General features: G+C 47.9%; 1 protein-coding gene across 1 annotated transcript in view; it reads right to left on the reverse strand.

Annotated features, from left to right (window-relative positions):
- Positions 1 to 25,393, reverse strand: part of LOC117055257 (ciliary neurotrophic factor receptor subunit alpha-like) — a 91,165-nt gene that overhangs the window by 39,821 nt on the left and 25,951 nt on the right. The gene's annotated exons all lie outside the window — the stretch shown is intronic.

The following is a 25,393-nucleotide window of genomic DNA, read 5'->3' on the forward strand; positions in this document are numbered from 1 at the left end:
CTTGGGAAGACTGGCGAACTGATAACAGTGTACTGGAAGAAGCAAAGGTCACCAGTGTTGAAGCAATGATTCTTCAACCTCAACTTCGTTGGACTGGTCATGTTGTGCGGATGCCTGATGATCGTCTTCCAAAGCAACTACTCTATTCCGAACTTTAAAAATGCAGTATAAACACCAACAATTGGCAAACACTTGCCTGTGAGTGCTCCAGTTGGAGAACAGCCTTTACCAAAGGTGTCATGGGCTTTGAAGACACTCGAACTCAGGACGCAAGGGAGAAACATGCGAAGAGGAAGGCACGCTTGGCTAATCCACACCGTGATCAACTCCCGCCCAGGAAACAATGTCCCCACGGTGGAAGGACGTGTGGATCCAGAATTGGCCTCCACAGTCACCGACGGACTCACTGTTAAGACCATGTTCATGGAAGACAACTTGGTCACAAGTGATCACCAAATAAGAAGGTGCCCCCTAACACCCCCGTTCCACATCTGTAAGAAATCTAACTTTTCGTGTGGCACCATCTACCCTTTGGAACTCCCTGCCACTTGTTATCAGGTAGGCGCCTTCAATGTACTCTTCTCGGCGCCTGCTGGAAACACTTTTGTTTGGACAAGCCTACCCAGATGTTTAGATGCCGGGTTTGAAATGTTTTCAGCCTATTGTTACTTTAACTTTTCAAAAGTCTTAAATTCTTGCTGCTAATTTTCCTGATTGATGTTATTGTTTTACGAAATAAAAACATACAAATAAATTGTCCAGCCAAGGGAATAAATTCAAAATAGAGAAACCTCAGGGCATACAAAGCCCCTCCCACTTTATTTCTGTGCATTTTTTCTGCTCAATGATCTCGGGTAATTCACAGCATCTTTGCGGAGCATCTTGCTTTAGGAATAGTGAGCATGAAGGGGACACATGTCACCTGCAGATCACTTGTCAGGAGCAAGCCAGCGGCAAATTACGCCATGCAACTTGGAATAGCAAAAACACTCTCAACACAAAAGTATGTGCAGCAACTCATCTCTGATAGGTCGTCTTCCCCCCATGAAGCAGTTGCTAGACTGAAGGTCCCCACAGCTGCTTAAGTCCTCTCCAGGGCTTTCTCCAAGCAACTGGAGGCTGTGCCTGCATGCAGCCAACCTCTCCTCCTCCCTTTTCATGCCTCTCCTGGTTCTGGGAGACAAACGGGGAGGAGAGCTTGCCACAGCAGGAGCAGAGACACCTGTCACCCATCTCTGTCTTTTGGGCTCCCTCATCCCATTCTGATTCTGTTTTTTTTTATATAGAATTTTATTTAATTTTCAACAATATAACACATACATAAAAACTTACACTACACACTATAACAAAAATTAACAAAAATACGAAATACAAAAATCACAACAAAAAATAACAATAACTACAAAAAACAACTAGAATAACTTTAATTATTCCTTCCTTAACATTGTTAACTGACTTCCTCACATCCTCTCCTTCTGCGTTCATTGTATAACATTGTTAGTAATTTCTTAACATTGTAAATCATTGGTAACACCTTATCTTATTCTTAATCTAATTTCCTTATCAAACTTCTATCTTTCTTAATCTTATCTATTTTCCATGTCTGTAGCCTAACCTATCTTCTAGTTCAATCCTTAAATACTAATCTTAGCATCATCCCATTCTGATTCTGACTCTGGAGTCTGCCAGTTCACTCTCGCCTCTCCACCGTCCACCACCTACTCTTCCCAGTCTTCTCCCTCTTCTTCCTCTGACCACTCATCGTCGTCCCACCCCAAATCCCTGCGCTCTGAGTCTTCTTCCCTTGGGGGTTCCCCAGCTTGTAGCCCCCCTCCAATTCTTCAGTGTCCAACCAGTCCATGACATTATGGCACCCCCCCCCGGCCCATTCTGAAGCCACCGGTTCCATACCCTCCAACATTCCTCCGGTGAAAATTGAGATGTCCTGTTCAACAAGAAGTTTTATTATTTATCCCTTGCCCATCTAACTGTGCTTGCCCCAGTCACTCTTGGCAGCTTCCAACACATATAAAGTCATAACAAAACATTAAACATTAAGAAACTTCCTATAAAGTTCTGCCTTCAGATGTGTTCTAAAGGTTGTATAATTACAAAACTACTTGGCTTGGAGGTTGCATAACTCCATACCCTCCAACATTTATCCGATGGAAATAGGGACATCCTTAGGAAAATAGAAGGCAAATAGAAGGGGAAGAAATGGAGGCAGTGAGAGATTTCACTTTCTTGGGTTCCATGATCACTGCAGATGGTGACAGCAGTCACGAAATTAGAAGACGCCTGCTTCTTGGGAGAAAAGCAATGACAAACCTAGACAGCAGCTTAAAAAGCAAAGACATCACCTTGCCGACAAAGGTCCGTATAGTTAAAGCTATGGTTTTCCCAGTAGTAATGTATGGAAGTGAGAGCTGGACCATCCAGAAGGCTGATCGCCGGAGAATTGATGCTTTTGAATTCTGGTGCTGGAGGAGACTCTTGAGAGTCCCATGGACTGCAAGAAGATCAAACCTATCCATCCTGAAGGAAATCAGCCCTGAATGCTCACTAGAAGGACAGATCCTGAAGTTGAGGCTCCAGTACTTTGGCCACCTCATGAGAAGAGAAGACTCCCTAGAAAAGACCCTGATGTTGGGAAAGATGGAGGGCACAAGGAGAAGAGGACAGAGGATGAGATGGTTGGACAGTGTTCTCAAAGCGACTGGCATGAGTTTGGCCAAACTGCGGGAGGCAGTGGAGGATAGGGGTGCCTGGCGTGCTCTGGTCCATGGGGTCACGAAGAGCCGGACACGACTGAATGACTGAACAACAACAACATCTGGCTAGGCTTCCCCAGCCACTCTGGGCGGCTTCCAACGAAACATTAAAATACAATAATAATAATACTGCCTTCAGATGTCTCCTAAAATTCTGGTAGTTGTTGTTCTCTTTGACATGAGTTTGGCCAAACTGCGAGAGGCAGTGAAGGATAGGCATGCCTGGCGTGCTCTGGTCCATGGGGTCACGAAGAGTCGGACACCACTGAACAACAACAACAAAGGAAAGTGGGATATTCTGGGATCAAATCGGAAACTCGGATGGCTTCTGTAAATCTGCGTCTGTCCCTGGAAAATATGGACACTTGGAGGCTCTGTTGTTGGACTGCAGAAGAGTTTGCACATCTCGCCACGGATAATTATCCCGGAACGGTGGCTCAGATAACAAGATACTTGGACCAAAGGTGTGTTTTGTCACCAGCGGAGTGACAGCATCCACATCAGAAATCAGACCTGCCGGATTGACTGTGTGGGCATCTCTAAGAGAAACCTTTTCTGACAGTCCCGACTCTTGCTAAATTGCTCGTGACCGGCGCTGACCCCCTCCCGCAGCGGCGCACATGACAGCTTTCGCTCCTGGGTACAGAAGGCCACACACTGCAGCACAAGTCAACAACAAGCATGCGGGTCTGGAAGGTGCCACAAGACTTGTTGTGTCTGCAGTGAGAGGGAGGGAAAGCGTCCATTCGGAGGGAGCATTGGTCGAGTTGAAAAAACAGTATGGGGAATATTTACCAGCTAGGAAACACCACACCCGAGCCTGCCTGAAAGCCAGGGTGTCCCAGCGGAGACTCTGCTGACCCCATCGCCTCACTCTGCGCATACTAGTTCTGCTGTCATGAGTTCTTCCGTACGAGATGATGAAACGTCCTCTGTGGCGCTGCAGGAATGGCGGGGTGAATAGATGCACAAACTACCATGCACTCCGAAGGACAATAAATCCCCATTAAACCTCCATCGGTGCTGATGGAGAACATTAGCTAAATGAGCACCCTGGGCAGCTGAGCGGCTTCCTCTGCTCGAGCTGCCGGCCAGCCAGGAAAGATCAGCTTTCCCGCTCTGACAAGAGGGGCAGGACAAGTTCAAAGATGCAATCGATCATATATTTTTTTTGTCTTAAGAACATAAGCAGAGCCTGCTGGATCAGGCCAACAGCCCATCTAGCCCAGCATCCTGTCTTCACAGTGGCCAACCAGGTGCCCCCAAGGGAAACCCACAAGCAGGATTTGAGCAGAAGAAATCTCTCCTCGCCGGCAGTTTCCTGCAACTGGAAGCATCACTGCCTCCAACTGTGGGGGAAGAAGCATAACCCTTCTTCATGCGCCTCCTCCTTGAGAGGTCCAGAGGGTGGCAACAGGAGAACGGGCCTTCTCTGTAGTGGCTCCCTCTTTCTGGAACGCTCTCCCCAAGGAGGCTTGCCTGGCGCCTTCATTATATATTTTAGGTGCCAGGCAAAAACGTTCCTCTTCAACCAGGCCTTGGGCTGATTAATATTCTACAGCCTTTTCAATGTGTCTGTAGGGATTGGGGGTTAATATTTTGCTGTTTTCTTTTATTTATTTACTTGTTTTTATCCTGCATTTTATTATGTGAACCACCACAAGATGAAGAGTGGTATAACAACAACAACAACAACAACAACAACAACAACAACAACAGATGGCAGCCATTATGGCTAGTATCCATCAACCACCCTTGGGGCGACATATCTGAACTGAGTTTTTCTCATTCAATACCTGACTATAAACAGTGATTCCCAAGTGAGTCGCAGGAGCCACTGGAACGAGCTGCCTTATACCAAGTCAGACTACCGGTTAGTTTATTTTATTATTATTATTATTATTATTATTATTATTATTATTATTATTATTATTATTATTATTATTAATACCCCGCCCATCTGGCTGGGTTTCCCCAGCCACTCTGGGCGGCTTCCAACAGAGTGTTAAAATACAATAATCTATTAAACATTAAAAGCTTCCCTAAACAGGGCTGCCTTCAGATGTCTCCTAAAAGTCTGGTAGTTGTTTTTCTCTTTGACATCTGATGGGAGGGCGTTCCACAGGGCGGGTGCCACTACCGAGAAGGCTGGTTCCCTGTAACTTGGCTTCTCGCAGCGAGGGAACCGCCAGAAGGCCCTCGGCGCTGGACCTCAGTGTCACCTGTGCTGACTGGAAGTGGCCCTCCAGCTTTCAGGGGGGGGGGTCTCATTCCCAGCCCTACTGGGAGAGCGACCTTCTGCATGCAAAGCAGATGTTCTAACACAGATCTACAGCTTTTCGTTTAAGCCACAGAAAAATGGGAAGGTGCCTCATAAGGAGCCCAACTATTGGCCCAGTTAACTCAGTATGGTCAGCACCCTAGGGCTCTGAGGTGGGGGGCATCCTCAGCCCTATTAACCTGGGGCCTCCTGCATGCAAAGGTTCTGCCCATCATAGCTGTCAACTTTTCCCTTTTCTTGCAAGGAATCCTATTCGGAATAAGGGAATTTCCCTTTAAAAAAGGGGAAGAGTCGACAGCCATGCTGCCCACCTGGGTCTGGGAACTGTTGCACCGGTGCCCTGCATGGTGCAAATTCTCCCTCCCAGGGCAGCTCTGCGCATTCCTGATTTTGTGCCTAAAAGTGACACTCACTAAGCCAGGATCCCTGGGAGCACATACATTTAACCCCCCTCCCCCCTTTAAAGGCTGCTTGGATAAGCAAGCAAAGCAATCATTGGACTTAAAAAAAAACCCACCTAAAGCCTGGTCATTGGACTTGGGGTTCTGGACGGTCTGCTTCGGAACAGACCAGATCAACCACTGTCTCCCTTGCAACCCTACAACCGCCCAGTCCTATGAAACTGCACAGATGTCCGGGTATGTAGATTATCACCTCTGAATAACCCCTTCTCTGTGTGCTTTTGGGGACTCGCAACCAAATTCCTCCGCACTGGCGAGGCATGACCTCTCTCTCGACGAAAGCTGTGTTGACTCTGCCCTGATTTCTGTGTGTTTATCTGCACAACTAATAAATCTGTATCCTTTGCTGGAGTTGCTGCCAATTTGAGGTTCTTTGCTCCAGCTGGGGAACCTCAGTGCCGTTCCACTCCAGAGGAGCTCTGAAGAGACGGGAGATGGGAGGAAAGGACCGGGCTGCAACAGAAGGGGAGAACTGGCGCAAACAGGCACAGGCTTTTGACTTGACGTGCAGCTCAACCTGAACTCAGCACTCCCTGCTAGAGGACCTTGGCAACCGCAGGGGCTCATCCGCACCGTCACAGAGATAAAGGGGGAATGCAGGAAAGGGAGGCTGGATCCCTTCTGCACCCGCCAATCATTGCAATGTGCTCCATAGAATTGTAGCGTTGGGAGGGACCCTAAGGGTCATCCAGCCCAACCCCCTGCAATGTAGGAATCTCAGCTAAAGCACCCACCTATTTCACCAGCGTCAACACTCAAATTTCGGTAGTGGCACCCGCCCTGTGGAACTCCCTCCCACCAGATGTCAAAGAGAAAACCAACTACCAGACTTTTAGGAGACATCTGAAGGCAGCCCTAATGTTTAATAGATTATTGCATTTTAATGTTCTGTTGGAAGCCGCCCAGAGTGGCTGGGGAAACCCAGCCAGATGGGCGGGATATAAATAATAAATTTGTTGTTGTTGTTGTTGTTGTTTTGTTAATTTAGTGTGTATTTTGAAAGTTTGCCAGATCACCAGACTGCAGAAGGGAGAAACGATGGCTTGCACCCATTTCTTCGAATTTAGGCAACTAACAGGGGAGGGACCACAACTCTGCTGATCAAGGACCTTCTTTTGATGCAGAAGGTCCTGAGTTCAAATCACTCCCATTTCCAGTTAAATATGGAATAGTTACTGGGAAAGACCCCTCTTGGTCCCAAGACCCTTGAGAGAAGCTGCCAGTCAGCGGAAAGCATGCTGGGCTTGAGGGACAGAGATAAGAAAATGAGAAGAGCCTGCAGGATCAGGTCAACGGCCCATCTAGGCCAGCATCCTGTTCTCATTAAAGTGGCTGACCAGATGCCCCACAGAGAAACATGCAGGCAGGATCCAAGCACAAGAGCAACTCTCCCTTCCTGTGGTTTCCAGCAGCAGGTTCTCAGAAGCATTGCTGCCTCCAACTTCGGAGGCAGAGCAGAGCCATTCTGCATGAATTTGTCTGATCCTCTTTTAAAGCTGTCTAGGTTGGTGACCATCCCTGCCTCCTGTGGCAGGGAGTTCCACAGTTTAACTGTGCAATGCATTAAGAACGGCCTTCTTTTATCCATCCCAAATCTTTCAACATTCAGCTTCACGGGATGTCTATCAGTTCTAGTGTTAGGAGAGAGGCAGCAAAACTTTTCCCTGTCCACTGAATGCCGTTCATTACACTCACGCACAAATTTCCTGCCTTAATTTATGACCAAAAACTGCCGTTCCTAAGTGCCCACGTTGTGGATGAGCAGGAGGGTGCTAAAGGTACGAGTGCAAAGACTCGCCAGATAATCTGCACGCTGCCTAATTAGATCTCGCTGGCATGTTTCTGCCGCCGCTGCTGCAGCATGCATAATGGATGCTGTATTTACAGAGTCACAGGTGTGCAAAGAGATTGACAGGCAGATGAAAAGCGCAGGCTACAAACCCTGCGGCTTACAAAACGAACAAGATGTGAGGATGCCAAGGGAAATAAGCCCCCTCCCCTCTGGGCATGGGGTGGAAATCCCCCCCAGGGAGGCCAAGGAAAGGACAGGAGCCGAGTGTTGCACCGTCACCTTCATCTCCAAGTGGTGAGAGAGCACAGGGTTCAATTTCCTTGGAATGAAGGCAGTCTTCAGGATATGTGGTTTTATTCAGTCTGAAGGGTCCCATCTCTCAGCTGAAGCTCTTGCAACCTGACTCATCTTTTGGGGGATGCTGATGAGGGCATTTACGTGGCCAGCTAAGGTCGCAAAGAAACTTATCTGACTAGTTTGCCAATAGAATCCTTCGTTAGATTTTAACTCTCGCAAGACGCCAAGAATTGGAAGGGACTCAGACTTGACACCAGCCCCCCTGAAGGCCTAGCAGAATAGGAAGAAAACCTTCTCCCGAGACAGACCACGGAAGACCATCTAGCCCAGTATCGACCGGCAGCTGCTCTCCAGGATTTCGGGCAGAGAATGTGACCCAACCCTGCCTGGCGATGCTGCCCCAGAGACCTTCTGGCCGCACAGTTACCCCTGCTCTGCCACTGAGCCATGTCCTTTTATGAGACAAAGCAGCGTCTGGTGTCAAGAACAGTCAACTGCTCCTCAAGGCAGTTTTCTCCAAACCCCCCAATCCCTTGGCAGCTCAAGAAAAGCTCTGCTTCTTGAGCCAGATACTTCTGGGAAGCCCCCAAGAGGGGAACAAAGGCAACAAGGCTGTGTCCACCCCCAAGCCGGAATCTGGTATTCAGAGATAGACTGCCTCATATCATGGAGGCTCCATTAGTCGTCACCATGGTTTTCCTCCTCTGTTGACCTGCCTTGCTCTCTTTTCAAGCTGCCAACAGCCATCACCGTGTCTTGCAGCTATCAAGTCTGAGTTGTGTGAAGCAGGATCCTTTCCCTACAGAAACGCAACTGTCATGGATGTTTAGCTGAGATTCCTGCATTGCAGGGGGTTGGACTAGATGACCCTTGGGGTTCCCTAGTGACTTTACGATTTTTAGATTCACTGTTTCCAGATGTGTGGAAGCCAGCTCCGGTTATGCAGTGCTGAAAGACACTCTTCACATGCTCTTTCACCATTTCCAACCAGCTCATGATTGGCTCAGGGTGAGACCAGGAGTGCCTGGCCCTCATTCTCTCCTCCCATGGGGTTATAAGATAGTTATAAATCAGCGCAGGGGCTCAAGTCCTAGTCAGGCAGCCCTTTTGTGAAATCTACAATTGCCTAATGGCGAGAGTGGGGAATGTGATGTCTATCCAACTTTGATTCCAGTGCCCAGGTGGCAGATCCAGTGACCTGCCAGGGTCACTCCTAGCAACAACATCCCAGGGTGTTGCTAGCATGGGGGCCATGCGCAACCTGCAAATTTCAAGCCCCAAGAACCTCCCTTGGCAGCCCTTCTTGCCCTGGAGAGTGCTGGCAGCTGGATTACAGAAACAGCAAAGCAGCCACAGCATAACCAGGAATGAACAAACGTGGCAGGGGCTGATTCAAAGAATCGCCCCGAATATCTCAGTAGGCCCTGCAGACTGAGAAGGTCCAAGTCAAGACTGCAGATGCAGAAAATAATCGGGTGTGCTCCTTGGCTGCACCCTTCCCTTGGAAACTCCAGGATCAAACACGTTACAAGTTGCCGCTTATCTTAACTGCAATGAAAACAGGCCAAACCCTACGCCAAAGGATAAATGGACATAAATCTGATATCAGGAATCACAAGACAGAGAAACCAGTAGGAGAACACTTCAATCTCCCAGGACATTCTATACAAGATCTCAAAGTAGCTGTCTTAATACAAAGAAATTTCAGAAATAGACTGGAAAGAGAAGTGGTTGAATTGCAACTAATCACCAAACTTAAAACCATGGAGAAACCTGGTCTGAACAAAGACATTGGATTCTTATCTCATTATACATGACAAAGCTATCTTTAGCCATCTCACCCCTTGCCTTTCCCTGCAAGACCAAATTGCAGTTGTTAACAGTCATCTACAGGTTTTCCACACCTATCTGCTGATCACCCATTCCCACCACCCTTTTTTTATTTGTACCCCGCCCATCTGGCTGGGTCTCCCCAGCCATTCTGGGCGGCTTCGTTTCAGTGTATCTGAAGAAGTGTGCATGCACACGAAAGCTCATACCAAGAACAAACTCAGTTGGTCTCTAAGGTGCTACTGGAAAGAATTTTCTATTTTGTTTCGACTATGGCAGACCAACACGGCTACCCACCTGTAACTGCAATGAAAATATTAAAAAATATCCCCGGCTCTCTTCCGGAGCCCATTGTGGAAAAGGCTTGCAGTTTTGTATGTAGCCGATCATTTTTCTTGCTGTGATTAAAAAAACAAACAAACCTAAAAAGAGATAACGGTGGGCAAAACGCACGCCTGCACGCAACCTAACATGACAAGAGACGGTGGCAGACATCTCCCAAGGCAAGGTGTTCTTTGATCAGGCATTCCTCTGATCCCGTCTGCTGTGATGTCCTTTGTCACTTCTCTTGTGCTGTTCCTGCAGGAGATGAAAGGCTTTTGATTCGACTCGCTTCTAAAGGCTGATCAGGCAGAATTTGCAGATTCCACAACCGCAGACTTTTAACTGGCAGGTGTTGTCGGCGGCGAACGTCACCTGCATTCGACGCGGGCCCAGCAGCTATTGGGGACAGAGCGAGAATGGGGGGGGGGAGAGTGAGGCACACCCACTTGCACCCCAGGAGTCCCCAACACCTCTGTGACCCAGAATGTCTCTGCTCCAAATTCTAGTGAGCACCCAGGGCCGATTTCCTTGAGAATGGATAGGTTTGATTTCGTAAGGAAACACTGGCACTCTTCCGGATTACGGTTGCCAAAAGTTTCAGGTGAGTAGCCATGTTGGTCTGACACAGTAGAAATTTAAAAAAATTAAAAAATTGTCCAGTAGCACCTTGTGTGTGTGTTTAGTCGTGTCCGACTCTTCGTGACCCCATGGACCAGAGCACGCCAGGCACGCCTATCCTTCACTGCCTCCCGCAGTTTGGCCAAACTCATGCTAGTAGCTTCGAGAACACTGTCCAACCATCTTGTCCTCTGTCGTCCCCTTCTCCTTGTGCCCTCCATCTTTCCCAACATCAGGGTCTTTTCCAGGGAGTCTTCTCTTCTCATGAGGTGGCCAAAGTACTGGAGCCTCAACTTCAGGACCTGTCTTTCCAGTGAACACTCAGGGCTGATTTCCTTCAGAATGGATAAGTTTGATCTTTTTGCAGTCCATGGGACTCTCAAGAGTCTCCTCCAGCACCATAATTCAAAAGCATCGATTCTTCGGCAATCAGCCTTCTTGATGGTCCAGCTCTCACTTCCGTACATTACTACTGGGAAAACCATAGCTTGAACTATACGGACCTTTGTCGGCAAGGTGATGTCTCTGCTTTTTAAGCTGCTGTCTAGGTTTGTCATTGCTTTTCTCCCAAGAAGCAGGCGTCTTCTAATTTCGTGACTGCTGTCACCATCTGCAGTGATCATGGAACCCAAGAAAGTAAAATCTCTCACTGCCTCCATTTCTTCCCCTTCTATTTGCCAGGAGGTGGTGGGACCAGTGGCCATGATCTTAGTTTTTTTGATGTTGAGCTTCAGACCATATTTTGCGCTTTCCTCTTTCACCCGCATTAAAAGGTTCTTTAATTCCTCCTCACTTTCTGCCATCAAGGTAGTATCATCAGCATATCTGAGGTTGTTGATATTTTTTCCGGCAATCTTAATTCCGTTTTGGGATTCATCCAGCCCAGCCTTTCGCATGATGAATTCTGCATAAAAGTTAAATAAGCAGGGAGACAATATACAGCCTTGTCGTAGCAGCTTAGAGACCAACTAAGTTTGTTCTGGGTATAAGTTTTTGTGTGCATGCACACTTATTCAGACACCCAAAAGCATGCACAGAATTCATTTTTTTATTTGATTGCCAAAAGGGACACACAAAGCAAATCCTCGGAGGCTCAATGGCCTTCGAACCGAGCCGCGGCTTTTAAATTTGTTGCTGTTGTGCTTGGAAATGTGATTCTTGCAGGTGTCTGGCCTTTAAAGCTCATCTCAAGAGCCTCAAGTTTTGCGTTTGGTTTTGTTCCTTGCAGCCTTTTCTCTCTCGCCCATCCTTTCTCCTCTAGGAACACAGAAACACTTGTCACTGAGCCAGACCATTGGCCCAGTTTAGCCCACACTGGCTGGCAGCAGCTTGCCTGGGTTTTGGGTGGGGGGCTCACTCAGCCCGACCTGGAGATGCTGCCAAGTGGGGACTGAACCTGGGACCTTCTGCTTTCTCTCTTTCTCTCTCCAATTCCGTATTTTAGATTTGCAAACCCTCTGGGGGCAGACTCCCATCTTTTCTTCCTTTGCCCCCTAAAGCTGCGAAAGGTATGCAGAACATGCTACAGGAACAATACTGTCATCAGTGTTGCTAACGCAGTCTTTCGAAACAGGCAGTAGGAGAGAGAAAAACACACCTTTGTGAAACAAAAAAGGCTGAGCTGTGCGACAGGTAATAAAGCAAGTGACCGATTTTCCGGTTTCTTTGTCCTGTGCAGATCTTTTCAAAAAATGTTTTTGCATTTGAAATCCCTTCAGAACAAAGAGGAAAAAGCAGGATTTCAGTAAGAAAAAGAACATTTGGTGTTTCATGTTTGAGTTCCAAACCATTTCACTAAGATTTTAAAGCTCTGGATTTTGGAGGTCCTGCATTTCAGAATCCAAAAAAGAAGAAGACTTAATTTGCCACTTTTTACTTTTATCTTTGGACCAACGATGGTTTCACATAGATAATTCCCCTTCCAACCATTTTCATGATAATTCTCTCTTGATAATTGCTTCTTCCAGAGGAATTTGTTCCAGATTAACCCTGTATTAAAAAGCAGGGATCACAGGTTCTTTGGAATGTCGGTCAATTTGACAAATCCATAACTGCATCCATATACTTTGTCGCCCATACATATAGGATCCGAAAGACTTAAGAATGCAAAAGAAAAAAATGCCGAATCCTTATTATGTCGGGTTGTTTAACCAGGCTTGTTTGTGCCGCGTCGTGAGATTTGAAGTGTTCGTGATGGGGGTGCAATCACAGGAAGCGGGTGGGTTTTAACGCTGAAAGCATAAAAACACAGAGCACTCGCGCTGAATTTTTTCCACGGCTTGAACAAAAAGTGGGGTTGAATGTGTGACCGATGCAATGAGCGCACCTCCAGTTTTGAGAACACTGCCAGAATTGATAACACTAGTCAGAGACATTCATGCTTCTGAATCTCAGTTGCTGGAAACCTCAGGAGGAGAGGGGGCTCTCTCGTGCTCGGATCCTGCTTGCAGGTTTCCCATTGGGGTACCTGGTCGGCCACTCTGAGAACAGGAGGCTGGAATAGATGGGCCACTGGCCTGATCCAGCACAGGTTCTGCTTACGTCCTTATGCTCCAATTAGAATTGTCAAAGCAAGATTCTGAATTTGTGGAAATTCAACCTGAAGAAATGTGGCAACACTAAAGGAATGTCTTGCATTCTTTTATCAAAAAATCACAGAATTGTAGAGCTGGAAGGGATCCCAAGGGTCATCTAGCCCAACCCTCTGCAATGAATAATATTTTTTATTTATACCCTGCCCTTCCTGGTTCAGAAACCCGGGCTCAGGTCAGCTAACAACAAATTTAAAACACTTAATTGTAATACAACATAAAAGCAGGATAAAATACAGTATAGAAGCATGAATAACAATAAAATCCAAAGTTCAAAAATCAGGAATTTTAGTTTGTCAGTTCATATTTTTTTCCCGACTTCTGTGTCCATTATTTAGCATTGCAAACCACCCTTTGGAAGAGGAAGAAGACAGGGCCTGGTGGAGACGGCAACTGTTGCTGTGGCCTTGATTTAAAAGGACCCGTTTTTTCTTAGAGGGGGAAACAGGTGTGATGAAATGGTGTCAATGCAGCCAGAGATATGAGCCATTCCAGGTTTAATTTGCTCATTAATGAAGAATGGTGGTGAGCAAAGCCTCCGTTTGTTTGCCGAAATCTCCGGAGTCAGCAGCCCTGCTCTCCTGACAGGGGAAAATAATTAGCAAGGAACTTTAATTAAGAGATAACAGATGAGTGCTAACGGACTTCCACTTAATCACTGCGAGACAGCCAGCAGCTCGATTTCTATTTACCTCCGTGGCCATGTCGGTGGTTGTCTTTCTTTGGTAGAAGGCTGGGCATGAGTTTCAAGGGGAGGGGGACACGGGGCAGGTCCTCTAATGACCTTGCAGGTTTCTCAGCCTCCAGGGAGGGAGAGAAGCCCTGCTAAAGTGGCATCTCTCCTACAGACACCACTGAGGATGCAGGAGAAGAACTGCACATGTGACAGGCTAAGAACCGACCATATAAAATTACGCTGCTGCAATCTGTCCGTCTCGAGAGACAATGGAGTGTGTCTCTGTGCAGGAAGTCAAATGGCTGGAGGATCCCAGAGTCGGTTGCGGCTGCAAAGGTTTGCGACTGCTGCCTCCTGTGTTGTCTTTGCAGCACCAGCAGCACCTGAGGGACCTCTTTGGGGCACAAGCCTGGGCAGTGTGTCTGGAGGTCCAGGGTTGCCCAGGTGATGAGACCCCTCTGATGTGGTCCCAAGGAAAGCAGACCAAGATGATTGGCACCAGCTTGGCTGCAGGAGTTTCTGGAAAGAGGCGAACAACAACAACAACAACAACAATTTATTTATACCCCGTCCATCTGGCTGGGTTACCTTAGCCAGTCTGGGCGGCTTCCAGCAAAATATTAAAATACAGTAATTCAACAAATATTAAAAGCTTCCCTAAACAGGGCTGCCTGCAGATGTCTTCTAAAACTCAGATAGTTGTTTATTTCTTTGACATCTGATGGGAGTGCGTTCCATAGGGCAGGTGCCACTACCGAGAAGGCCCTCTGCATGGTTCCCTGTAACTTCGCTTCTTGCAGAAGACCCTCAGAGGAGGACCTCAGTGTCTGGGCTGAGCAATTGGGGGGGGGGGAAGATGCTCCTTCAGGTATATGGGGCCATTCAGGGCTTTCAAGGTCAGCACCAACACTTTGAATTGTGCTCAGAAACATACTGGGAGCCAATGCAGATCTCTCAGGACTGGTGTTATATGGTCTCGGCAGCCACTCCCAGTCCCCGGTCTAGCTGCCGCATTCTGGATTAAATGCAGTTTCCAAGTCACTTTCAAAGGTAGCCCCACATAGAGCACATTGCAGTAGTCCAAGCGGGAGATAAGCAGAGCATGCACCACTCTGGCGAGACTCACCCCACAGAGGTGTGGGGGAGGAAGGGAAAAGGAGAAGGTTAGCCGCTTTGAGACTCCTTCGGGTAGTGATAAAGCGGGATATCAAATCCAAACTCTTCTACTTGGCCATGAAGCTCACTAGGCGACCTTGGGTCAGCAGCTGCCTCTCAGCCAAGCCCACCTCACAGGGTTATTGTGGGGATTAAATAAGGAGGAGAAACAAGCACATCACCTTGAGTTCAATCAATCAATCAATCAATCAATCTGACCCTTGAAACTAGGTAGACCATGTCAGGGAAACTATTTTTCTCCTCCCTCCAGTAATGACAGCTCAGTCGGCAGAGCATGAGACTCTGAATCTCGGGGTTGTGGGTTTGAGGGGGGGGGTTGGTCTAGGTGACCCTTGGGTCCCTTCCAACCCTACAATTCTATGATTTCACATAACCTTATTTCTTGAACCGGATAGGTAGATAGATGGCAAATAGATTTGGATTGCTGAGCAAAGGTCTTATTCATTTCATTTCCCTGCTCTGGTGAGGAAGTGAAACTGAAGAGAGCCTGCAGCAAGGTTTCCCCCTTCCCCACGCAGCTTAATCCTGCCCTAGAGTGCTTTACATACCTTATAAACCTTCTTAACAGGCCTCTCAGGTAGGCCAAGGCAAGCACACCCATATATTACAGATGCAAATGAAGTGAAAGCTAAAACCACCAAAGGCGGGGAAGGAAGAGAAAGCAAGTGGGAAAATCAAAATAATGCAAATTGTGGGGCTGAGACAAAACAGGCACTTCCTCCCCCTGCGTCCCTAGGACAGAGGAGGGCAGGGCAAGGGGGGGGTCTCTCTGATAGAAATCCAAGCCCACATCTACCACCAGATGTTTCCAGTGTAGACACTGGGGGCCAGATGGGCATTAAATCAACTCCAGCCCATCACTGAACCGTGCTAAATTTTTAATGTGGACAAGCCCTCAGTGGCACAAATCTACGGGAAGAAATCCGTTACGGAGGAAATATCGCAGACAATTCCAATATGATGCGTTTTACATCAGCAAGAGGGGCAGCTGTAAGGGGATGTGAAAGTAGCAGGGAGAAAAAGCAAGCCTCAGGTGAGATAAAATGTGTCTTTGCAGGGGGGCCACTTTTGGATGTTTATTTCTTTGGTGGAGGCACAGATTGCTTCTAGGATGGCCAGAGGCCATCAGGAAACAAGCCCAGTTCTGAGTTGCTAAGACATCCCAGAAACATCCAGTGTTTAAGAGATTGTGAAGAGCTCCAAAAGGACCTCTCCAAAGGGTGTGAATGAGAAGTTAAAATGGTTAAAAAACAACAACAGTTCATTGTAAACCAGCTTAAGTGATGAATGTTTGGGCAAAAAACACCTCTTAACTTTACATAGAAGGTCAGGGGGTTTGAACTGGCAGCGGAAGACCAGGAATGAAACCTTGAGGTCTTGGTGGATAGCCTGGTGAAGGCGATGCAATGACTTCCCTAGGGGGGAAGGTTGCAGCCTTTGGGACTTCTTAGTTTTAGAGAAAAGGCGAGTTAGAGGAGACACGGCAGGCGTTTATAAAATGCGGAAAGTGCATAGAGAAAAGTTCTCTTACTCTCTCTCTGTCATGGCATTAAAGATCACCAGTGTTGAAGCAAAGATTCGGGTGCCTGATTATCGTCTACCAAAGCAACTACTCTATTCCGAAGTTGAAAATGGAAAGCGTAATGCTGGTGGTCAACAAAGGAGGTTTAAAGACTCTCTCAAGGCAAAGCTTAAAAAATGTGGTATAGACACCAACAATTGGGAAAGACTTCCCTGCGAGCGCTCCAGTTGGAGAACAGCCTTTCCCAAAGGCGTGATGGGCTTTGAAGACACTCGAACTCAGGACGCAAAGGGAGAAACGTGCTAAGAGGAAGGCACGCTTGGCAAATCCACACCGTGATCAACTCCCGCCCGGAAACCAATGTCCCCACTGTGGAAGAACGTGTGGATCCAGAATTGGCCTCCACAGTCACTTACGGACTCATTGTTAAAACTGTGTTTATGGAAGACAATCTTACTCGGCTACTAGGTATCGCCAAAGAAGAAAAAGAAGCCATGGCATTATTATTATTATTATTATTATTATTATTATTATTATTATTATTATTATTTAATTTATACACCACTTTCCCCCCTGCCTGGGACTCAAAGGGGCTCCTCTTATGTTCTTATGGACTTCCTCGGAAGGTGAGGGACTCATATTTTAAGACTTTGGAAAAGTTCAAATAGCAGTAGACCAAAAAAAAAAAAAATTAAAACTTGCATTAGCATTCCAAACGTCTAGGTCAGCTTGTCTAAACAAAAGTGTTTACAAAGAGGCTGGAAAGAGTTCAATGATGGTGCCTGCCTGATCTCAATCGGCAGGGAGTTCCAGAGGTGCAAAAATATCAAGTTCTTACAGATGGGGAAAGAATATTATATGCCACCTGTAACAGGTCCAGTTGTGGTGATCAAAACAGACTGGTGGGCACATGGGGGGTAAGGCAATCTCACAGGTCAATTGGTTCCCAGTTGTTAAAAGGCTTTTGATAGCTCAGGCAGCAGAGTGTGAGAATCTTAATCTCAGGGTCATGGGTTTGAGCCCCACATTGGGCAAAAAAATCCTGCACCGCAGGGGGTTGGAATAGATGACCCTCGTGGTCCCTTCCAACTCCAGCATTCTATGAGTCTATGATTCTACTAATATTAAGACCACTACAGTGTGAGTAGCAGTCTTGTTTCAGCAACCACTCGTGTTCCCAGTGCCAGTCTCGGAATGTCTGCAACAAGGAGGAGGAGAGAGCACCGCTAAGCATGTGCAGAGTGCCTTGCCTTCCTCACCCGCGTAACCACAGCTCCCTCCTACAGCTGAGATTAGGAAGAAAGGCTTCCTGGCTCAGGTTGGGGTGGGTGCACAGACATCCCAGCAGCCTCGGACTCTGACGATATCCTTGGCAAGCAATTCAGCGGCGGTTGGCAGGGACGCAGCACCTTGGCAATGGCCAGATCTGCCAGGAGGAGCTCTTGGCTCTGCAGCCTGGGGAGCCGGTAGGCTGGCCCTGCACCACCTTAACTCAATTGCATCTTTCACACTCTCCGAGACTCCCCTGGTTGGCCTGCCCACCCCTGGCTCCCTTTGCACACACACATACAGTTGTTCTCCGCACGGAGAACTGTTATGAAACTCCCCTCCTAATTGGCGCCGCCGTTCTGCTGCCAGCCAGGCGTGTGGGGGCGGCTCTTGAGCATCTTATCTCTTGTGACAACAGCATATTTATCTGGTCGCCCAATTGTCCCTTCCTGTCAAGGAGATCCCCCGCAAATGTTGCATTAACTTTCACGGAACATGCCCATGCCTCTTCCAGATGAATTGCTAAAGGCGAGGAGGAGAAGCTGCTGTCTCCCTCCAAGGCTTGGAAAGGGGAGGGTGTTGCTCTTGGGGGGGGGAGGGGAGAGAGATCCTGTCTCCTCTCCAGGATCTGCATCCAGCTCAGGGGCATTTCAGGAGGCAGGGGCAGCCACCAACTTGGGGGGATCAGGCCAACTCAGGGAGGATCAGGGCTGCTGCCACCAAGACACAGCATCTAGCCACGGTCATTATTTTGTTTCATGAGACCCAACCTTTCTCCCAAGGAGACGGCGTACACTGTTTCCCTCCTCGTATTTTATTCTCACAACAACCCTGCGAGGCAGGCAAGGTTGAGAGGCAGAGCAACTAGTCCAGTGAGCTTGATGGCCAAGTTGGGAATTTGAACCCTGCTCTCACGCGGGTGGCGCTGTGGGTTAAACTGCTGATCAGAAGGTCGGCGGTTCGAATCCCCATAACGGGGTAAGCTCCTGTTGCTCGGTCCCTGCTCCTGCCCACCCAGCAGTTCGAAAGCACGTCCAAAGTGCAAGTAGATAAATAGGTATCGCTCTGGCGGGAAGGTAAACGGCGTTTCCGTGCACTGCTCTGGTTCGCCAGAAGCGGCTTAGTCATGCTGGCCACATGACCCGGAAGCTGTACGCCGGCTCTCTCAGCCAGTAAAGCGAGATGAGCGCCGCAACCCCAGAGTTGGACACAACTGGACCTAATGGTCAGGGGTCCCTTTACCTTTACCTCCTGGATCCTAGTCTGGCACTCTAACCACTACACGCACTGTCACTCTGTGCCATTTTGAAGACCAGCTTGTGGGCATCTGCTTGGCCTCTGGCCTTGCTCAGCAGGCCTCTACTGACATCCCTGTGGCTGAGGGGGTGCATGTTGGACCGGCTTAACCCCTTCTCCTTCCAACCCAGCAATCGCCCCCCTTTGTCTCCTTCTTCCCTTCCCTCTGCTCCACCCCGTTGAAGGAAGGTTGGGGCAGAGCCTGCCTGCCTTTGACGCTGTGCAGGACATCCAGACTCGGGACGGAGGCAGCTGCCTCGCGCCCCCGTCCTCCAGAGCCCCGTTTCGGGGAGGCCGGGAGCCCCTTTCCCCTTCCCAGCCAAGGGAAGCCGTAAACCACAGGAACGTCAAGCCGACCAGAGCCGCCTCTCTCCTTTGCCTTTCTTCACAAACACTTCCCGGTTCCTCGGGACGCCGTCCCCGGAGAGGCTGGGCTTCTGGACGTGTTGAAGGGACCCCAGCGTCCAATTATTCCTCGGCTGCGAGTGAAGGACGGCGCTCGGAGGGGTCTGGTTTCCAGTAGGAAATGGCCGTGAAACCGACCCCAGGATTACCTAATCCGTCCATTTCGGGGAGCGGCCGTGTGCGAGGGGACCCCGTCCAGGAACAGCTCTGTCTTTGCGGCTCAGGCCGGGCTCCTTAAATGCAAGGCCAGGAGAGGCAGGAGGAGCCGGGTGCTGCACTGGTTAAGTATCCCAAGCTAGGGCTCGAGAGACTCCGGGTTCGAATCCTGCCTCTGCCACAAAGCTGTGGTTGCCTCGCCCCACAAAGGATACTGTAGATTTGAAAACGGTTCAGAAAAGGGGAGCCCAAATGATCACTGGGATGCAACATCTCCCTAATGAAGAAAACTTGCCACATTTGGGAATTTTAAGTTTAGAGGAAAGGCGAGGAAGAGGAGACACGACAGAAGTTTATAAAAAATTATGCATGGCACAGAGAAAACCGATGAAGTTTTAAGCAGACCTAGGATAGCTCAGCTGGTAGAGCAGGAGACTCTTAATCTCAAGGCTGTGAGTTTGAGCCCCATATTGGGCACAATATTCCTGCATTGCAGGGGGTTGGACTAGATGTCCATTGGTGGTCCCTTCCAACTCTATGATTCTATAGCGCTAGAACTCGTTGACACCCTGTGAAGCTGACTGTTGGAAGATTCAGGGCAGGAAAGAAGGTCCTCCTTTTTCTTCCTCATGACATTAGACCTTGTGGACATCCTGCGAAGCTGAACGTTCAGGACAGGACTTGCACCTGCAGCGCAGAGTTAAACTATGGAACTCATTCCCACAAGAGGAAGTGATGAGCACTAACTTGGATTAGACAAATCCCCCCCCTTTTAAAATAAATTTATTTGGTTTTTTAAATTAAAGTTTTACAATCACATGTCCATCATACATCATAAAAACAAGACTCCAAAGAATCTCCTGGACTTCCTCCCCTTTGTGGGTCCTATTGTTAGTCATTTCCTCCCACATCTTTTATGATAATCCAAATCTTTTACATTTCCATTATATCCCAAATTCACCATTAAACTACAAGTGTTATTCCAATCCTATTAACGACTTTAACTGTTTATAATGATTTTTAAGATGAATTATAAAATTTCCCCATTCCTTGTTGAAATTTTGGTCTTCCTGATTTCTGATTCTTCCGGTCATTTTTGCCTGGATTAGACAAATTCATAGAGGAGGAGAGAGCTCTCTGAGTCCACTATGGCTTTGCTTTCCTTCCACTGTCAGAGGCAGCAATCACAGCTCCCATGTTCTGCTCATGTTGCTTCTCTCACATCCATGCTTCATATAGAAATTTTCTTATCATATGGTTTAAAAAACCTCTATGTACTCTATGTAAAAGGTTAAAGAACCTTTTAATGAGGGTGAAAGAGGAGAGCACAAAATATGGTCTGAAGCTCAACATCAAAAAAACTAAGATCATGGCCACTGGTCCCATCACCTCCTGGCAAATAGAAGGGGAAGAAATGGAGGCAGTGAGAGATTTCACTTTCTTGGGTTCCATGATCACTGCAGATGGTGACAGCAGTCACGAAATTAGAAGACGCCTGCTTCTTGGGAGGAAAGCAATGACAAACCTAGACAGCATCTTAAAAAGCAGAGACATCACCTTGCCGACAAAGGTCCGTATAGTTAAAGCTATGGTTTTCCCAGTAGTAATGTACGGAAGTGAGAGCTGGACCATAAAGAAGGCCGATCACCGAAGAATTGATGCTTTTGAATTATGGTGCTGGAGGAGACTCTTGAGAGTCCCATGGACTGCAAGAAGATCAAACCTATCCATTCTCAAAGAAATCAGCCCTGAGTGCTCACTAGAAGGACAGATCCTGAAGTTGAGGCTCCAGTACTTTGGCCACCTCATGAGAAGAGAAGACTCCCTAGAAAAGACCCTGATGTTGGGAAAGATGGAGGGCACAAGGAGAAGGGGACGACAGAGGATGAGATGGTTGGACAGGGTTCTCGAAGCGACTGGCATGAGTTTGGCCAAACTGCGAGAGGCAGTGAAGGATAGGCGTGCCTGGCGTGCTCTGGTCCATGGGGTCACGAAGAGTCGGACACCACTGAACGACAACAACAAAGGAAAAGTGGGATATTCTGGGATCAAATCGGAAACTCGGATGGCTTCTGTAAATCTTCGTCTGTCCCTGGAAAATACGGACACTTGGAGGGTCTGTTGTTGGACTGCAGAAGAGTTTGCACATCTCTCCACGGATAATTATCCCGGAACGGTGGCTCAGATAACAAGGTACTTGGACCAAAGGTGTGTTTTGTCACCAGCGGAGTGACAGCATCCACACCAGAAATCAGACCTGCCGTATTGACTGTGTGGGCATCTCTAAGAGAAACCTTCTCTGACAGTCCCGACTCTTGCTAAATTGCTTGTGACCGACGCTGACCCCCTCCCGCAGCGGCGCACATGACAGCTTTCGCTCCTGGGTACAGAAGGCCACACACTGCAGCACAGGTCAACAACAAGCATGCAGTTCTGGAAGGGGCCACAAGACTTGTTGTGTCTGCAGTGAGAGGAAGGGAAAGCGTCAGTGTTCTCGAAGCGACTGGCATGAGTTTGGCCAAACTGCGAGAGGCAGTGAAGGATAGGCGTGCCTGGCGTGCTCTGGTCCATGGGGTCACGAAGAGTCTGACACGACTGAACGACTGAACAACAACAACATGTACTCTCACCTTGTCATATGCCAAACTGGCGTGCCAACCATAACAACTGTCAAACCCCTCCATGTCTAGTAAGTCCATATTTTGTAACATTACCCAATCATGGATCCAGGATAAACATGCTGCATCATGATATAGTTGGAGGTCCAGTAGTGCAAAACCTCCCCTCTCTTTGCAATCAATTATCAATTTATGTTTTATTCTAGGTCTCTTCCCATTCCAACTAAACCGTGATAAATCTCTTTGCCAACCTTTAAGGCAGTTCATGCCTCCTAATACCGGAATGGTCTGGAACGGGGGGAAAAAACAAAAAAACAGTCTCGGCAAAACATTCATTTTTACTGTGGAAATTCCTCCCCCAAAGGACAGGTGTAGTCTACTCCATGTTTCTAAAGTCTTCTTTATCTCATTCCATGTCCTTACGTAGTTGTCTTGATAAGTTCTACCAGCTCTACCTCTCTTTTAAACCAGAATTAGTGAGGGCAGTGAAGATCCTGTGTGAGTGTCTGGAGGCGGTTGGAGGACGGATGGCGGCTAACAGATTGAGGTTGAATCCTGACAAGACAGAAGTACTGTTTTGGGGGGACAAGGGGCGGGAGGATGTGGGGGATTCCCTGGTCCTGAATGGGGTAACTGTGCCCCTGAAGGACCAGGTGCGCAGCCTGGGAGTCATTTTGGACTCACAGCTGTCCATGGAGGCGCAGGTCAATTCTGTGTCCAGGGCGGCTGTTTATCAGCTCCATCTAGTACGCAGGCTGAGACCCTACCTGCCCGCAGACTGTCTCACCAGAGTAGTGCATGCTCTAGTTATCTCCTGCTTGGACTACTGCAATGTGCCCTACATGGGGCTACCTTTGAAGGTGACCCGGAAACTGCAATTAATTCAGAATGCGGCAGCTAGACTGGTGACTGGGAGCGGCCACCAAGACCACATAACACCAGTCCTGGGAGCGGCCACCAAGACCACATAACACCAGTCTTGAAAGACCTACATTGGCTCCCAGTATGTTTCCGAACACAATTCAAAGTGTTGGTGCTGACCTTTAGGGTCCTAAACGGCCTTGGTCCAGTATACCTGAAGGAGCGCCTCCACCCCCATTGTTCAGCCCAGACACTGAGATCCAGCGCAGAGGGCCTTCTGGCGGTTCCCTCACTGCGAGAAGCAAAGCTACAGGGAACCAGGCAGAGGGCCTTCTCGGTGGTGGCACCCACCCTGTGGAACACCCTCCCACCAGATGTCAAGGAAATAAGCAACTATCCTATTTTTAAAACACACCTGAAGGCAGACTTGTTTAGGGAAGTTCTTAATATTTAATGCTGTATTGTTTTTAACACTCGATTGGGAGTCGCCCAGAGTGGCTGGGAAAACTCAGCCAGATGGGTGGGGTACAAATAAATTATTATTATTATTATTATTATTATTATTATTATTATTATTATTATTATTTAATACACTTTGTCATTAGACATATACCTAGATATTTGTCTTTTTAAAAAAAAATACCAATCTGCAATATCCTTTTTGGAGGTACGGATGCTCCCCCTACGCCTTGTGTATGGGCTCCCAATCTGCTTCGCCCCATAGGAAAGAAGATCCTGGGCTGGTTGGGCCATTGGGGTGATCCAGCTTGCTAGGTATTGTGCTGGGAAGGGATCTAGAGGGCTTAGCTGTGCTGAGCCTGAGGAAGGACATATCCTCTATTGAAAACCAGCTCTAGCAGATCATTCCCCCCCCCCAATCCCCAAGCCTCTCCAGAAGCCTTGTTTCATTAGCAAGCCTCTCTCTAAAGAGCCTTTTCAGCTCAGCTCAATGCTGCAGTGTGGGTGGGTGCCTGGGGTAGCTTTGCTCCAGGGGCAACAGAAAACCCTCTCTGAAAACCCATTGTGGGAGATGCGGGTTGGGTGGGGAAATGCAGCTCTTCAGCTGGGAAATTAAAACAGGAAAGTGTTGCAAAAAAAGAGAAGAAGATGGTGTTTCTGCTGCAGGATAATGTTGGCCTTGCTGGTGCTTTATACATTTTTCAAAAGAGCTACCCGAGCCGTAGCTCTTCCACACAATGCCTGACATGTTGGCAGTACAAAATAAAGGCACTTTTTGCCCCTCCCTCTGCCACTATGTGGAATGATAGAATCTTAAGAGATGGAAGGTACCCTCAGAGGTCCTCTAGTCCAACCCCCTACAATGAAGGAATCACAGCTAAAGGCAGATGACCATGCTACTCTTCCACCACCTTCTGTGACAGTCTGTTCCACTGTCAAAGGGCTCTTACCCCTTATAAAGTTTTTTCCTGGTGTTTAATCGGAATCTCCTTTCTTGAAGCCATTGGTTCGAGTCCTACCCTCCAGAGTAGGAGAAGACCAGCTTGCTCCCTCTTCCATGGGACAGCCCTTAAGATATTTGTGGATGGCTATCGTATCGCTGGAACTTTGATGGTCAGATATGATTTTATTGTTGACTCTCTATTTCAATACGCCCCGTTTAGGAGGGTTTTATTGGGATTTGTATGATTTTATGGGCATTTTATTTTTCTCTTAAATGCGACCCATTTGGAGAACAAATTGCTGTAACCCAAGCTGCATCTTGCCAAAGAAATAAAACAAAGCTGATGAGACATGTGTGCCTGCAAACATAGGAACAAAGCTGCACTAAAACGTCATTTTGTGTGCTCTCCCATCCGCCCCATGAAAACAGTCAAGCTCATTCCGCTTTCGCAGATGAGGAAGAGAAACAGAACCGGCTCACAGCCCCCAAGCGGACCTACAGGCATGCTGAGAGTTGGACCAGACTTCTCCGAGGTTCACCCAAAGACGACTTTCAGCAAACCACACATCATAACATTTGCAGATCTGCTCAGTGAGTGCATGTGTGCGTCCTGAATGTTAGAAGATTCAGAGCGTAATTAAACTATGGAACTCCCTCCCACAGGAGACAGTGAGGGCGACCAATCTAGATGGTTTAAAAGACAATTAAAATAAATAAATACATCACATCTCAAAACCAGCACATGCAACAACAAAAACAGAGATAAACCATGGCACCAAGATTCAGATTGTTCATTCTGCTAAGAGGATCATAACAGACAACCTGGTATCTGCATAGGCTTGCGAAAGAGAGGAGGTGTGGCAAACTGAAACCTTAATCTAGTAGATCACTCCATAAGTTTCCACAAGTTTGAGGTGGCTTTCTCATTTGGTCTTCCCAGGTACGTAAAGGTAAAGGGACCCCCTGGCCGTTAGGTCCAGTCGCGGACGACTCTGGGGTTGCGGCGCTCATCTCGTGTTACTGACCGGAGGGAGCCGGCGTACAGCT

Source organism: Lacerta agilis, chromosome 11 (assembly GCF_009819535.1).
Source record: "Lacerta agilis isolate rLacAgi1 chromosome 11, rLacAgi1.pri, whole genome shotgun sequence".
In the NCBI taxonomy this organism is placed as follows: Eukaryota; Metazoa; Chordata; class Lepidosauria; order Squamata; family Lacertidae; genus Lacerta; species Lacerta agilis.